At 41.5% G+C, this 15,361-nt stretch overlaps 1 protein-coding gene across 2 annotated transcripts in view; it reads right to left on the bottom strand.

The window, feature by feature from the left end:
* SUFU (SUFU negative regulator of hedgehog signaling) overlaps positions 1–15,361 on the bottom strand; it is a 175,912-nt gene that overhangs the window by 31,284 nt on the left and 129,267 nt on the right. The gene's annotated exons all lie outside the window — the stretch shown is intronic.

The following is a 15,361-nucleotide window of genomic DNA, read 5'->3' as shown; positions in this document are numbered from 1 at the left end:
GTATATGACAAGTACATAGGGCAGGGACTTTTGGGTGGTGTCCCCCACGAAAATCCTTCCTCCTGGAGATATGTCACACCTTCTAGGCCTTCTAGAAATCTGGAAAACCCTTTCTTCCCCTGGAGGATCTCTGATGTTTCCTGATGATTTCTTGTTTTAATGTGCACTACTGTCTTTTGCCAATCACTGATTTTGTTATTGACAGCTAACATGTATGTACACTCTTTTTAATGTCTTGTTTTAATGCTTGTTTTTTATTAAATTGTTTTAAATTGTTTTTATATTATTGTTACCATTCTTGAGTCCTGGAATGCTCAGTAGAAAGTGAGTATATAAATATTTTAAATAAATTATTGGTTTTCTACTTGTTGCTCCTATTGTACTTTTGTTTGCTTTTTACTGCTACTACATTGTGAAGGTTTAGACTGCAGCTGTTTTATACTATTCATGCATTTAAATTTTGTTAAGTGTTAACTTTTATGATGTAAAGTGTCTTGAATACCGTTTTAATGGTTGAAAGAAGACAGATAAAATTTCCTAAACATACAAACACATGAAGCTGCATTATACAGAGTCAGACCTCTAGTCTATCAAGATCAGTACTGTCTACTCTGATTGACAGAATCTCCTGGGTCTCAGGTTGAGGTCTTTTATATGACCTACTATTTGATTCTTTTAATAAGAGATGCCAGGGACCTAAAATAAACATCCACTTTACACTTCAAAAACAGTGACATATACCTTTGCCCTCAATAGTGACATATACCTATGCCCCCAATGCTAATGGCAACTTTATGCTATCTATAATGCAGGCATATGACAAATGTGTGTTTTCAAATGCCTGTACTAAATATACAGAGGCGATCAGGATATGTGCTATTCTCTGTGTTAGCAAATGTACATGCAAAGGGAAGGGGACTGTTGGGGAACAGTTCAGCTGTGCTTGCCTCCTTCCAGTTTGCAGATCAAAAGCTGGGGTGTTTTCAGAGGTGTGAACTGAAGGACAAGAGTCAAAAGCAGCCACAGAGCGAGACAACCACTGGATTCAGAACCTGTTCAGGATGAGGTGTAGTGATTTTTTACTTTATGCATTTTGCTTGTTTAAATTTGTTTTAATTTAAATTAATTTCTTTTGTAAGATACTTTGGATCCCTACCTGGGGGAAAGTGGGATAACAAATTATCTAAATAAACATTTGCTTCTCTGTAACACGTAAAGTGGCCCTTTGATTCCTGTAGTTAAGCGAAAATCTCATATATTTTATTTTATCACATTTCTAGACTGCCCTCCCCGTCAGACAGGCTCAGGGCGGTTTAACAACAGTTTAAAACAGTAAAAACATTATAAAAACATTAAAACATTATATAAACAATTAAAATTGGCGGGTATAAAATATTTAAATACAGCATTTTCCTGCATGGGTGGTGGAAGGTCTTCAGTGGTATGGCCGGCGAGAGGACAGCCTAGCCCCCACCAAATGCCTGGTGGAACATCTCCATCTTGCAGGCCCGGCAGAAAGATAACAACAAATCCTGCTGGGCTCTAGTTTCCTCAGACAGAGAGTTCCATCAGGTCGGAGCCAGGACCAAAAAGGCGGACCTCCCTAGGGCCAGGGACCATCAGCAAGTGCTTAGTGGCTGACCGAAGCGACCTCCGGGGAACATATGGGGAGAGCTGGTCCCGAAGATATGCTGGGCCCAGTCCGCATAAGGCTTTAGAGGTCAACACCAAAACCTTGAACCGGACCCGGTACTCAACTGGTAACCAGTGCAGCTGACGGAGGATAGGTGTTATATGAGCCATGATTGGTGCTCTGGTAACCAACCGTGCTGCTGCATCCTGAACCAGCTGCAGTTTCCAGATCAAGCCCAAGGGAAGCCCTGTGTAGAGCGGGTTGCAGTAGTCTAATCTGGAGGAGACCGCTGCCTGGATTACTGTCGTAAGGTCATGGGTCAATAAGTAAGGGACCAGTTGTTGAGCCTGTCTTAGACAGAAAAATGAGGATCAAACAACCGCTGCGACCTGTGCCTCCATAGACAAGGAAGCATCCAGGACCACCTCCAGGCTCCTCACTCTCGACACCAGCGTAAGTGGTGCTCCACTGAGAGCGAGGAGCCGGAGTCCCGCACCCATGGACCCTAGACCCACATGCAGGACCTCTGTCTTCAAGGGATTCAGTCTCAGATGATGCTTCAACCATCCAGTCACAGCTCCGAAGGCACATTCCAGGACATCTGGGGCACAGCCAGGCCTGCCGTCCATCATCAGATACAATTGGGTGTCATCTGCATATTGATGGCACCCAAGTCCGAAACTCCGTACCAGCTGGACGCATATATAAGTTAAATAGCAGGGGGGAGAGTATTGCCCCTTGAGGGACACCACACACCAACGGGTGGCGGGATGACAACTTCTCCCCTAGTGCAACCCTCTGTCCCCGACAGTGGAGAAAAGAGACAAACCACTGCAGAGCTGTCCCTCGAATCCCCACATCGGCAAGGTGGTGGATCAACAGGTCATGATCGACCGTGTCGAATGCTGCTGATAGATCTAACAATATCAGCAGCACCAACCTGCCTTGATCCAGCTGTCTACGGAGATCGTCCATCAGGGCGACCAGCAATGTCTCCGTCTCATGTCCCGGATGGAAGCCAGACTGGAAAGGATCTAGGGATGAGGAATCATTCAGGAAGACCTGCAGCTGCTCTACCACCGCCCACTCAATCACCTCACCCAGGAACGGGAGGTTCGAAACTGGGTGGTAACTGACCGGGTCTGTAGGGTCCAAAGATGGTTTTTTCAGAGCTCTCTTGGTTTGTTTTAGAAATTCCTAATATAGTATAAGCTTTGCTATCTGGGACACAATTATCCAGAATGCTTGGTTAACCTGCATCACCCAGATGACCAGATTCTCTCCTCTCCCTCTGACTTCAGGCTTGCATAGGCCCCACTCCTGTCTCTCCTGAAACCCAGCTTGAAGACCCTGGCCATTGCTGAGCTTCTGACAGCCAGTGCTGCCAGCTGATATCATTCTTAGGTGCCTCCTTTTCCCTCAGCCTGCCTTGAGTTGTTGGGAAGCCAGCTCTGCCAAAGGGCTCCAGAACAGCTTGCCCACTTGTCTGAATGCCATCTAGGAAGGTTACATGGCACTGGGGGGGGGGGGGGAATGGTCCCACCAGGCATCTGATGCCACAGTGTTCCCAATGAGGTGGAGTTTGGTTGCTGTGAATTCCTATGGGTAGGGGCCAGGGAATAATAGTAAGATTGAGCAACCAGCACATTTGGTTAACTGGCAAACCCCACTCCCCAGGCATACTAGATATCTTTTACTGTACCACGAACCAAAGATCCTGGGAGTGAACATACCCAGCTATTCCATATAATAGTTCAAATGCATTTAAAGCTTTCTGCAGCATTCAAATGTGGTCAGTCACTATGAGAAACAATACATTGTGCTGGTTTGAGTATTTGTTTGACTCAGCGTGGATTTCATACCTGAAACATCAACTTGCTTCCAGGAAGAAATATGCCTTAGCATTATTTTCAGAAAGAGTTGCAGATAGTTTTGACAGCCATTATTCTAGAGAAGGTGAAACAGTTGCAGAAGCCTTTGATCACATACAGCATTAGTATGAGTGTTATACATCAGAGACACTGCCACAGCAACTAACATACAAACAGAAGATTAGTGCTAACAAATGAGACTTCTTGCTTACGTTTGCACCTTTGGGGTTTAAAGTGATTTTCTTACTGAACAATACTGGTGATGTTAGAAGGTGTTAAGAAATTAAGCTAGGCTGACAAGGAATTTTGAAGTTTCAGCTTTGTGTAAACGATCAGCAACTAAAAATATTCTGAGCTTTTGGGAAGGCATGATTTTAGAGACTGGAATTCTGTGCAAACCCTCCCCCCCCCCCCCACACACATAAATTCTGTGGCCAGAAAAGCCTGAGTTAATAGAACAGAGTACATGGGGTGGGGTGGGGGTGGGCTTGTACAATATGTAATTTTGTTCAAAGTTACTGTTAGAGACTAAACCAAAGTCAGGGGGAGGGGAAAGACTTGCTGTTACACGGCTCCCTTCAGTTATTCTGCATCAAGGAGCATAAAGGACATTCAGGGAGCTAGCTGTAAACTGTGCTGAAAGCAAAACTCCTACTCTGTGACAAAATGTACGCTTCATTTGAAAACATTATGGTTTGCATACCTGGAAGTATCAATAATTTTTTTCCAGATGTGATGGTAATAACATGGACAGCTTAAAAAAACAATAGTCCAGTAGCACCTATAAGACTAACAAAATTTGTGGTAGGAAATGAGCTTTCATGAGTCACTGCTCACTTCTTCAGATACTGCTAGAATGTGAGTCCTTCTGTATTTGTATCTTGGAGACTGAAGTGGTTTCAAATGCTGAACGACAACAGCAACTTATTGACAATAGCCGGTGAATGACAATAGCAGGTGTGATTGCTCTTCGGATTTCATTTCTGGAGTAGCCATTTGCCTGAAGTGCGTGGTTTAGATGATTAATTGCTCTTTGTGATTGCTCTTCGGATTTCATTTCTGGAGTAGCCATTTGCCTGAAGTGCGTGGTTTAGATGATTAATTGCTCTTTGGATGAAATCCGAAGAGCAATCAAACCCAGGATGAATCAAACAACCAAGGAAAAACAGTGTCCTACAGGAAAAGTGTTTTTGCCATGTATCAAAGGAATTACTGATCAGATGGGAAAGCTTATGAAAAAGCATAACCTTCAAGCAGTATTCAGACCCACCCGAAAAATACAACAGATGCTACGATCAGCAAAAGACAGTAGAGACCCCCTCACCTCTGCAGGAATATACCGTATACCCTGCAGCTGTGGACAAGTTTACATCGGGACCACAAAGCGTAGCATCCAGACAAGAATAAAAGAACATGACACTGCAGACTTGGACAACCTGAAAAATCAGCAGTGGCTGAACATAGCCTAACTCAAACAGGGCACAGTATCTTATTCCAGGACACCAAAATACTGGACAACACTTCCAACTACTTTGTCAGACTGCACAGGGAAGCCATTGAAATTCACAAGCATAAGCAAAACTTCAACAGGAAAGAAGAAACCTTAAGAATGAACAGAGCATGGTTTCCAGTTCTGAAAAACACCAGGCTAACAAAACACTCTATACTCGACAATAGCCCTGCAGAGAAGATTAGCACATCAAGCACCAATCCATATGCAAAAGAACCTCCTCAGGATATAGTGAAGCCTCCCGCCATTAGCATTCCACACCCTGGGAAACTCTTACAGGATGACTCAGCTCAACCCCACCCCTCCTGAGTAGATACAAATGACCTGCCAACATCTTTTCCACACTGTGACACTGGGAGATCTCTGTCTTTTGGTGCTACACCTCTGAAGATGCCAGCCACAGCTGCTGGCAAAACGTCAGGAACTACAATGCCAAGACCACTTCAATACAGCCCGGAAAACCCACAACAACCAGCATTCTCCGGCCGTGAAAGCCTTCGACAATACATCATTCTTAACCTTTTTTTTTTAAAGGTTGTTCAACATGAGCAACAAGGTTGGATCATCAAGCAAACATACACATACAGATGTTTTGAAAATACAAATATAATAAAACTCTACAATGATAACATAAACACTTTGTGCTCATCTGCTTTCATTACCCTTATGCCTATACCAGGAAGGACAACTATTACCTGCATATCACACAAAGAGTGTGACGCTGCCCTTGCCACAGCAACATCAGCTGTGGCATCCACATCCATTGCATAATGTGTAGCAAAAGTATCTGAAGAGGACCAAGTTGCAGCCTTACAGATATGGGTGATACTAGTGATACTCCCCTGAGAAAGGCAGTTGATGATGCTTGCGCCCTAGTGGAGTAGGCTCTAACTCACAATGGGCATTCTACATTCGTTTGCTGGTATCCCCTTCGGATTGTCAATACAACCCACCGTTATATCGTTTGGGCTGAAGCCCGTTTTCCTTTGTTGGGTCCCTCAAAGCAGACAAAAAGGTGTGTGTCTGCAAAACCCTTTTTTCCTGTCCAAATAAAAGGACAGTGCCCTCTTTACATCCAAGGAGTGCAATGCTCTTTCTGCTCCAGACTGAGGAGTAGGAAGGAACACCGGGAGGGTTATATCCTGAGTAACATGAAAAGGAGACACTACCTAAGGGAGAAATTGTAAACTAGGTCTGAGCACCACCTTGTCACAATAGATCCTGATGAAAGGAGGGTCAGATCTAAATGCAGAGAGTTCACTCACTCTCCTTGCAGGAGTTATTCCAACTAAGAAACATACCTTACAAGATAGCAACTCTAAGGAGCATGAAGCTAAGGGTTCAAAAGGCTTTAAGATATGTTGTGAGAGCACCAATGACAATGGACATTGTGGCACAGGAGTTGTGACAGGTGGATGGAGGTTAAACATCCCCTTCAGAAACTTTTTAGAAGTTGGGTGAGAGAATACTGTATGTCCCTCAGTCTGCTCATGACAGGCTGATATAGCAGTTAAATGCACCTTTAGTGAAGTTGTGGCCAGGTCTTTTGTCTTTAAAACACACAAATACTCCAGAACATCATATAATGCACATGTATATGGAGATATACCCTTGTTGTTAACCCAATGCATAAAACGTGTCCATTTTGATGTATAGGACCTTCTACTGGAAGGCCTCCTGGCATTCAGGATCACAAGCTGTACTTCCTGCAAACAACCTAGGGATTGGGGCATAATTCTCTGGATCATGGTGAAACAGATCTCCCCATACCAGGATGTCTTGGATTAATGGCAGTGTAATGTATGTGTTTGGACAGCTCTAGTAACTTTGGCAACCATATTTGCCTTGGCCAGAAGGGAGTTACTAGAATGTAGTCTGTGTTGTCTTGCTGAATTTTGCACATTTTTGCAATCAGGGGGAATGGTGGGGAAAGACAGAACATTTGGCCAGACCATGTATGCTGGAAAGCATCTCCCATTGAGTTGGGGTCGCTCCCTTCCAGAGAACAAAAGAGAGGTGCTTTTATGTTGGATGCAGTCACAAAAAGATCCACCTCTGTTACCCCCCACTGGGCAAAAGCAGGTTCTAGATAATGGTCGTTTAGAGACCGCTCGTGATTGGCATTCAATCGTCTGCTTAGCACATCCACTTTGGCATTGTCTGTGCCAGCAATGATTATTTATTTATTTTTATTTATTTATTTTATTCGATTTATACCCCGCCCTCCCCACAGATGTGCTCAGGGCAATGTGTATGGCATGTACAGTAACTCTGTTGGCAATAGCCCATTCCAAGATAGCCATGGCTTCCGCACAGAGAGCCAGCGATGCAATTCTGCCCTGCTTGTTTACATAGTACATCACCGTGGTGTTGTCCGTCTGTATTTGAACTTCCTTTCAATGAAGGAGAGCTACAAAAGAGACAAGAGCAAAGCGGATGGCTCTAAGTTCTAAAAAACTGATGTGCAGAGATTGCTCCTTAAGTGACTACTGGTCCTATACAGACAAGGAACTGCAATGAGCACCCCAACCATAAGTGGACACATAAGTAGTCACCACTATGTCACGCTGTCTGGTCCCAAAGAGGATTCCTTTAAAAAGATTAGTCTGCATAGTCCACCAATTTAGAGACTTTATAACTCCCCTTGGTATAGAGAACTTGTGACCAGGAGAGTGTGTTCTTGCATTATACCTCCTGACAAACCAATTTTGTAACGGTCGCATATTTAAACTAGCAAAAGGCATTACTGCAGTAGTGGCCGCCATGTGACCTAGTAATTTCTGAATTCTCCCCACTGACTGAAAACGGTTTTTCATAAATATAGATACCAGGGATCTAATAACAACTTGCCCTTTCAGGTGGGAGAATAGCCCTACTATCCCTGGCATCCAAGATAGCACCAATGTAGGCTACTGTTCCAGAGGGTTCTAATTTAAACTTGGCAAAGTTAATGACTAACCCAAGTTTAGAACATGTGTCCACCAAGAGTGCCATATCTTGCACTAACTTATCTTTGGACGGGCTGTAACCAGTCAATCATCTAAATATGGAAAAACAGCACAACCTTGAGATCTAAGGTGTGCCACCACAGGAGCCATACATGTGGTAAATACCCTAGCAGCAGTAGGTAGCCCAAAGGGCAAAGCAGTAAATTAAAACACCCTATTGAAGTATTTGAAGCAAAGATACTTCCTATAGTGCCTTTTTTTTTTTAGAAAATTTTTATTAGGTGAGAATATTAATATACAACTTTCAAATAACATCTCATTATCCTTTCCCCCACCCTTTCCCTCCCCCCCTTTTCCAAGACTTCCAACAGCTTTCCAACCCAATAGCCTAATCTATTCCCAATCTGTCCCCTTTTTCTGTAACCCCTTATCTCATGTTTACTTACTCTTTTATTCAACTAAGCCCTATCTATTAACTTCAAAAATATTGTTATAAACTTAAAATCTATTATCTATTACTTTATATTAGCTCCACATATATTTAAATTTAAACTAACAGTCGGATAAAATATCTACTTTAGTAATTCTAACAATATCTATTAACTCTAAGTCCACTTACATTTGGGCTAACAATTAGCTAATACTTGACTTCATATGGTAGACTATCTCTTCTAATAACAAATCCATTCTAATAATTTTCAAATTGCCATAATTCCCCCTTTAAGTCCCACTTCTTTTCTAAATATGTTTTCAATCTTCCCCAGTCCGTAAAAAATTCCGCTGGATTCTGATCTCTCAGCTTCCTTGTCATTTTATCCATTTCCGCCATGTACAGCAATTTATGCATCCAATCTTCAATAATTGGTATTTCTTGCACCTTCCATTTTTGCGCATATAAAAGTCTTGCTGCCGTCGTCATATAAAATAGTAATGTTCGGTATTGAGTAGGAACATCTTCCATGCTTAAGTTCAATAGCAATAGTTCTGGGTTCTTCTTTATTTGAATCTGCAATATCTCATTTATTACTTCTATAATATCTCTCCAGAATTGTCTGGCTATTTCACATGTCCACCACATATGATACAATGATCCTTCATGCTTTTTACATTTCCAGCATTTATCTGACATGTTAGCATTTCCAAGCGCAATCTTCTTTGGCGTTAAGTACCATCTATAGATCATTTTATCCTATAGTTCCTTCTTATTGCCACATGGAAGTATGAGTCTTTCAGATCCAATACTGCAAACCAAACATCCTTGTCTAATAAGGGAAGTATAGCAGAAAGGGTTACCATTTTAAATTTTGACACTTTAAGATACCAATTAAGACCCCTGAGATCCAATATGGGTCGTAACCCACCATCTTTCTTGGGCACAAGGAAAAGCTGAGAGAAGAACCCTCAGAGATTCTCAACATCATGAATCGCTTCAATACCCCGTTCTCTAGGAGTGATTTAATCTCAGCCTTAAGTTCCTGCAAAACATTAAGTTCCTGTGAACATTATTCACAGCCATAGAAGACAACATTGTCTGATGGATCCAGACAATAAATCAGGAGTTGCCACAAACTCCAACCCATAGCCATATTTAATAGCTAAGACCAAAGAGTCAGTTGTTATAGACTCCCATTGAGAGTAATAAGATGATAGTCTCTCAATGAAACAAGGGTTTAGGTTAGGTGTGACTGCAAAATATCAGAATTGCTTGAGTGGTGCTTGGTTATCCTTTCGCTGAGCAGGTTGGTGAGGAGGCTTCCACTTATATTGCCCTCTCCTTCTAGGTTGCTGGGAAGATTGATAGGGATGATGAAACTGGCCTTGTGGTGGTTGATACTATCTGTAAGATCCCTTGTTTTTTTGATCGACTTCGATGCTCCCAGCTCCCGCTCAACTTAGATGAATGTTTTGTTTTCTTTGACTTCTTAGCAGGCTGTTCTGAGGATGGTCTCAGATCTGGGGAAGAGTGCAGAGCCAAAGATTTGGAAACATTCAGATCCGATTTCGGAGTTGATCCCGCCGAAGTCATGAATCCCACTTTGGAAAGGCGATCCGGAGTGACAGAGGGCTTGTCAGCTTTCTTTCCAGAAACAGCCGAATGCCCAGCAGAGCCCAAGTTCTTAGTTGGATCACTCGTGGCAAACACCTTACTCAACAATGTGGCCTTGAGCTGCTGGGCCTTTCCATTTCTGGCCTTCGAAGTAAATTGTTGGCAAAAGCTACAAGAGCCAACTTTACATCCCTCACCGAGGCCCAGAAGACACAGGTCATGTTGATCGGACCTGGTCATCTTGGTACCACACTGGGCACACTGTTTGAAGAGGGACTTCTCAGCCATGTTGAGCAGACTCACCAACGTGTCCATTAGCCAAAGCATCAAAGCCGAATCGAAAGTCCAAAGAACAGATTTCAAGTCCAGTCCAAGACCATAAGCCGAAAAAATCACACCAACCAAACGCCAAAGCCAAATCAGAAGACACACAACGAAGTCCAAGTCCAATTCAAATCCAAAAACCATTAGACGCAGTTGAAAGTGAATGAACAAGAATGAGCTCTGAAGCAAAGTTCCTCTCTTCGCAGCAGCTCAGAGAGAACTGAGGGAGAAGGGGTCATTCCTCCCAGGTCATGGGACCCATTTTAGGTGGGAAAACCAGTTAGTCGACGTGATTGGGAAGAAGTGGCCCCTAATGGAGCTCAAAAGAAGCTAGAAAGTTTCTCCGTCGGCAGGCCTGCGCGTGCACAGTCCCAATGGGGGGATGCACAGAAGAATGAAGATGAACTCAGAGTTGCTTGGAAATCAGGCATCTGTCCAAAACTTAGAAGAATGGGAAAACAAACTGGCTGAGTATGCAGTAATGGCGAAGTTAACAGCTTGAGAAATAGATCAAACATGAATTCTGAGGAGAGATGGAATGTGTATTATGCAAGCAGGAGACAAATTTAGGCAATGTAAAAGCAGAATGAGAATTAGTCCTAAATGAAACATCTTGAATATAAATGTAAAAATAATGTTTGAGCAGAAACATTTTGTATTAAGAGATATATAGACTTCCCTTATGTCTTTTGATATACTACCCATTTGTTAAAAGTTATATTGGCTATGTAGAAGTGGCAAAAGTATGTAACATTGAATAGGTAGCAATGATGAAACCAATCATGTAGTTGTAAAACAGATTAGTTATCAAATTTGTAACTTAAAATGTTAACTATAAATGTACCCTAATATAAATAGGTATCATTGTATCTCTTACATAGTGTCTTAAAAAAGTTAATGAAGTGGATATTGGAGAGAAATACTTTGTTTTATATACTTTGTCATATACAATAATTTATTATTTATACAATTATGCTATATGATCCCTTGCTTGCTTTCTGCATCCCCTTTTATTATTATTCTGTTTTTTAAAAATATTATAAAAATAAAAGAACTCAAGAGTTCCTTGGCAGGTATGCTGTGCACTCCCACAGCAGTGTGGGACAAGACTGGACTCTATCATAATCTATTTGTTTCTTTACCTGCCAAAATGTGCACATACTGGACTATATAGAACCTGCCATAATGCATAAACCTATTTCTGTTGGTAGACCTTATGCCATACAAGGACAACTGCCTTGGATGGATACAATTTTTTTTCTACTGAGAGAGAAGGTATTTGCACTGATAAACTAAAAGCCTCAGATGTGAAAATACTTGCATTCAACTAGCTTTGTACTCATTTCATTAATAAAGCAGCATTTTAGGATCTGATAACCACTTGCACTCTAATAGTTCATTTAGCTGGGGCATCTGTGTATGCCAACAGCACCATGTCATTTGGCAGCACTTGGCCTCAACCACCTCCATGTCATACTGTATGTGTGCTGTCAAGTCAGCTCTGACCTATGGTAACTATGAATAAAAGACCTCCCAAACATCCTATCATTAACAGACTTGCTCAGATCTTGCAAACTGGAGGCCGTGGCTTCCTTTATTGAGTCAAGCCATCTCATTTTGGGTCTTCCTCTTTTCCTACTGCCCTCCACTTTTCCTAGCATTATTGACTTTTCCATGATGTGATCAAAGTATGATAAGCCTCAGTTTTGTCATTTTAGCTTCTAGGAAGAATTCAGGCTTGATTTGATCTAGAACCCACTTATTTGTCTAGCCTGCATTTAATTCATGATTCTTCTTTCAATCATTCTCAACAAAACCCAACCCTTATGAACCAAGAACTTCCTTAAAGAATCCTTGGTATTATGCTTTGCTATGCTCCTCTATGACCAAGATGACCTGAAGTACTGTACAGTTTTTGAGCTTTATGTGACTTAGATTCTGATGATTAATTCACACCTCAGTAACAAGCTATGTTTGCACTTGACTAGTGACTGGGTGAACCTTGTGCTCCAACAACAAGAATATACTTTAAGACTGTCTGAATGCTAGCAAAGAGAGTGGGCTTGAACTCAATGGAGCTAAGCATCCCCTGTAGATAGGGTACCTCAAGTCCAACTTTAACTTGTTAAACATGCATTGAGAAAAGAGCTGGGCTGGTTGGTCATTATCAGTTTTAAGTTCACCTTCACCACGGTTAGATTAGACAGAGAGTTGAAGCTAATAATCTCTTGGTAAACGCACCTTTGTTCCAGTAACATGGGCGTGTTCTTAGGGGCTTTGGGCAGCCTGTGTTCTGCAAGGTGGTAATAGAATTCCAATGAGAGCTAGTTTGGTGTTGTGGTTAAGAGTGCAGGACTCTAATCTGGAGAACTGGGTTTGATTCCCCAGTCCTCCACTTGAAGCCAGCTGGGTGACCTTGGGTCAGTCACAGCTTCTAGCTCTCTCAGCCCCACCCACCTCACAGGGTGTTTTGTTGTGGGGATAATGATAATATACTTTGTAAACCACTCTGAGTGGGTGTTAAGTCATCCTGAAGGGCGGTATATAAATCAAATGTTATTATTATCAAATGTTATTAAAATAAAAAAGTTTTCCAAAGGTAGCAAAAGACCAATTTAGTTACGGTGGCAAGATATGAAGAACATAGTTTAAAGAGCATTAGCTCTTTATTCAAGAGTCTGCAAAGCCCAATAATCATTCCTTAGTCCATGAACCCTTCCTTTTGTTCAGTCATGCTTTGGGTTTTTCCCTACACAAAGATTTGAGTCCAGTGACACCATAGAGACCAACAAGATTTCCAGGGTATAAACTTCGGAGAGTCAGAGTTCCCTTCTTCAAATCCCTATACAAGGTGATCAATGCTATGATTATATCCAGATTAGATTACTGTAATGTGTTTGAAAACAGCCACAAAACTTCAGATCATCCAAAATGCAGAAGTCTGGCTATTGTCAGGGGCAAGATACAGGGATTGTACAAACTCAATAGTGAAAGATCTGCATTACCTGCTCATTTGTTTCCAGACACAATTCAAAGTGCTGGTTCTTACCTTTAACACTCTTAAATGGTTTGGGGGCAGGGTCCTTGAAGGACTATCTCCTCCCATACTGTCCAGCCTGCCAGTACAGAGCACTTAAAACAAGATCTAGTCTCTGTGCCCTGCCTTTAGAGGTGGGGTAGGTGGCAACTGGAGTAAGGGCTTCTTCAGTAATGATACCTTGCCCACAGAATGCCCTTTTCCTTGAGACTTGGCTGGTGTTTATATTCCTTTCTTTTATATGCCAGAAAAAACCGGTTCTGTTCGCCCTAGCTTTTAATTAACAAGTTTATCTTTTAACACTGTTTCAGTCTGAAAACTGTCATTTTAAGCTCAGCAAACTATTTTTATGGTCTATGGTTTTATGCAGGGCTAGATTTTTAATGCAGGATTCTTAATTTAATATATTTTATTGTTTTGGTTTTTATTATTTTTAGTTTGCAAGCCGCTTTAGGCAGATTTCTGGAAAGGCAGCATAAAAATGTTCTAAATAAATAAATAGCCACAGTGTGCAAGTATTTGGGAGTGGGGGTGGTCTCTCTCTTTCACTCACTCACTCACACCAACAGAACACTGTGCAGTTCAACATACCTTTAGAGTCCACAGGAACCTCACTTTGTTAACTGTATACTTTGCTAACAAAGGGGAAAACCTGGAATCGGCAAATTGATTCAGCATGCCCATCATTACATAACCCAACTCTCACTATTTTGGTTTTCTGGTTTTCTCTCCCATTTCTTGAAGGAAGATGTAAGTTACATTTGAAAAGGTTTAATGGCTTAGTACTTTTTCTCCTATTATAGCAAACTAAGACATGGATTCCATCTACAGCCAAATATCTTCAGGCTTCAAATAACGAGTAAAAGAACTCTGATCAAGCATTAATTTCAAACCTTTATGTTTACATTTTCACAGTGTTCCTATGTCCTTGCTATGAAAAACTGCAATAGCAACCTTGGGTGAGACGATACCACCACAGCAGAATATTGGTCATACTGCTACCAAACTGGGGTTTTGTAGCAGCATTTTTTGTCTAATTGTAGCTGCAGAAGACAACTACTGTTTATTGGACTTGTCTTTATGATTTTGTTCTTTCATCTGCTTCTCTCCTTCTAAAACATGAACTGTACATTCATTTGCCAAGCTAGCGATTCCTCCTAAGAAAATATGCTCGTAGCATTCTTTTCTTTGGCAATTCATCTCCTAAACAGTTTCCTACTAGGCCTTAACTGCTCAATGTCTAAATTATAGGGCAGGAAGCAGCAAGAAGGTGTGTAATACCACTTGAGGGAATACCACCCACAAACAACCAATAGATATTACTCCTCATCTTCATCTATTCTGAAAAAAATCTATATATTTTTCAGTGTACAGTTCAGAACACTCAACTCCAAGTCATAACCTGCTTATTATTCTAAAAGTTACTTCAGTGCTCTTCAAAACATTTTTTCTATACATTCCTATGTTTTTGTAAATCCCAAAACACTGTGTCTGGCATTCTCACAAGGCCCTACTGTGGGCCAGAGCAAGAACCATTACAGGATCCTTAAAGGGATCTCCAAATCACAAGAGTATGCTATTCTAAGAAGGAGAAAACAGAACCTGTTTCTCAGAAAACAAGCAAAAATGTTATGCAAGATCCAGCCCTATAAAGTCCTGAATGCATGAACAGGCTTATTCACCTGAAGAAAATGTTAAAAATGTAAAATAATAAATACTATTTATACCCAGCCCAATTGTGACACCTGCAGGAACAAAGACTAGAAGGAGAACCAGGAAAGAAATTTCAGAAACTGCATGACAGAAGTGGCCTCATTGCCATGGTTCTCTTGCTTTTTGGGTTCACTCACATGAACGAAGAGAAGACTACACACGACACTTTCTAGTGAAGAAGCAAATATCATATCATCTAGCTATGGGCCTTCCAGAGCTCTATTCCTACTATTTGAAGTACTTCAAATAGTAGTCGTTCTTCAACTAGTACAACTGAG

The sequence above is a fragment of the Eublepharis macularius genome, chromosome 6 (genome assembly GCF_028583425.1).
Source record: "Eublepharis macularius isolate TG4126 chromosome 6, MPM_Emac_v1.0, whole genome shotgun sequence".
NCBI classification, from domain to species: domain Eukaryota; kingdom Metazoa; phylum Chordata; class Lepidosauria; order Squamata; family Eublepharidae; genus Eublepharis; species Eublepharis macularius.
The sequence above is the reverse complement of the archived record's forward strand: the minus strand, read 5'-3'. Positions and strand labels throughout refer to the sequence as shown.